Source organism: Babylonia areolata, chromosome 3 (genome assembly GCF_041734735.1).
Source record: "Babylonia areolata isolate BAREFJ2019XMU chromosome 3, ASM4173473v1, whole genome shotgun sequence".
In the NCBI taxonomy this organism is placed as follows: Eukaryota; Metazoa; Mollusca; class Gastropoda; order Neogastropoda; family Buccinidae; genus Babylonia; species Babylonia areolata.
In genome coordinates, this window is record NC_134878.1 from 11,165,640 (window position 1) to 11,168,139 (window position 2,500).

Consider the following 2,500-nt stretch of genomic DNA (forward strand, 5'->3'; position numbering starts at 1 on the left):
TGACAGAGCGACAGACAGACAGACAACAGACAGACAGCATGGACAGTGACAGAACGACTGACAGACAACAGACAGACAGCGTGGAGAGTGACAGAACGACTGACAGACAACAGACAGACAGCGTGGAGAGTGACAGAACGACAGACACAGACAACAGACAGATAGCATGGAGAGTGACAGAACGACAGACAGACAGACAGCATGGAGAGTGACAGAACGACAGACAGACAGACAGCATGGAGAGTGACAGAACGACAGACAGACAACAGACAGAGAGCGTGGAGAGTGAGAGAACGAGAGAAAGACAACAGACAGACAGCGTGGAGAGTGATAGAACGACAGACAGACAGACAGCATGGAGAGTGACAGAACGACAGACAGACAACAGACAGACAGCATGGAGAGTGACAGAACGACAGACAGACAGACAGACAGCATGGAGAGTGACAGAACGACAGACAGACAGACAGACAGCATGGAGAGTGACAGAATGACAGACAACAGACAGACAGCATGGAAAGTGACAGAACGACAGACAGACAGCATGGAGAGTGACAGAACGACAGACAGACAGACAGACAGCATGGAGAGTGACAGAACGACAGACAACAGACAGACAGCATGGAGAGTGACAGAATGACAGACAACAGACAGACAGCATGGAAAGTGACAGAACGACAGACAGACAGACAGACAGACAGCATGGAGAGTGACAGAACGACAGACAACAGACAGACAGCATGGAGAGTGACAGAACGACAGACACAGACAACAGACAGACAGCATGGAGAGTGACAGAACGACAGACAGACAGACAGACAGCATGGAGAGTGACAGAACGACAGACAGACAGACAGCATGGAGAGTGATAGAACGACTAACAGACAGACAGCATGGAGAGTGACAGAATGACAGACAGACAGACAGACAGCATGGAGAGTGACAGAACGACAGACAGACAGACAGCATGGAGAGTGATAGAACGACTAACAGACAGACAGCATGGAGAGTGACAGAATGACAGACAACAGACAGACAGCATGGAGAGTGACAGAACGACTGACAGACAGACAGACAGCATGGAGAGTGACAGACAGACAGACAGCATGGAGAGTGACAGAACGACAGACAGACAACAGACAGACAGCATGGAGAGTGACAGAACGACAGACAGACAACAGACAGACAGCATGAAGAGTGACAGAACGACAGACAGACAGACAGCATGGAGAGTGACAGAACGACAGACAGACAGACAGCATGGAGAGTGATAGAACGACAGACAGACAGACAGCATGGAGAGTGACAGAACGACAGACAGACAACAGACAGACAGCATGAAGAGTGACAGAACGACAGACAGACAGACAGCATGGAGAGTGACAGAACGACAGACAGACAGACAGCATGGAGAGTGATAGAACGACAGACAGACAGACAACAGACAGACAGCATGGAGAGTGACAGAACGACAGACAGACAGACAGCATGGAGAGTGACAGAACGACAGACAGACAACAGACAGACAGCATGGAGAGTGACAGAACGACAGACAGACAGACAGCATGGAGAGTGACAGAACGACAGACAGACAGACAGCATGGAGAGTGATAGAACGACAGACAGACAGACAACAGACAGACAGCATGGAGAGTGACAGAGCGACAGACAGACAACAGACAGACAGACAGCATGGAGAGTGACAGAACGACAGACAGACAGCATGGAGAGTGACAGAACGACATACAGACAGACAGCATGGAGAGTGACAGAGCGACAGACAGACAACAGACAGACAGACAGCATGGAGAGTGACAGAACGACAGACAGACAGCGTGGAGAGTGACAGAACGACAGACAGACAACAGACAGATAGCGTGGAGAGTGATAGAGCGACAGACACAGACAGACAGCATGGAGAGTGACAGAACGACAGACAGACAACAGACAGAGAGCATGGAGAGTGATAGAGCGACAGACACAGACAGACAGCATGGAGAGTGACAGAACGACAGACAGACAGACAGCATGGAGAGTGACAGAACGACAGACAGACAACAGACAGACAGCGTGGAGAGTGACAGAACGACAGACAGACAGACAGCATGGAGAGTGACAGAACGACAGACAGACAGACAGCATGGAGAGTGACAGAACGACAGACAGACAGACAGCATGGAGAGTGACAGAACGACAGACAGACAGACAGCGTGGAGAGTGACAGAACGACAGACAGACAGACAGCATGGAGAGTGACAGAACGACAGACAGACAGACAGCATGGAGAGTGACAGAACGACAGACAGACAACAGACAGCGTGGAGAGTGACAGAACGACAGACAGACAGACAGCATGGAGAGTGACAGAACGACAGACAGACAGACAGCATGGAGAGTGACAGAACGACAGACAGACAGACAGCATGGAGAGTGACAGAACGACAGACAGACAGACAGACAGCATGGAGAGTGACAGAACGACAGACAGACAGACAGCATG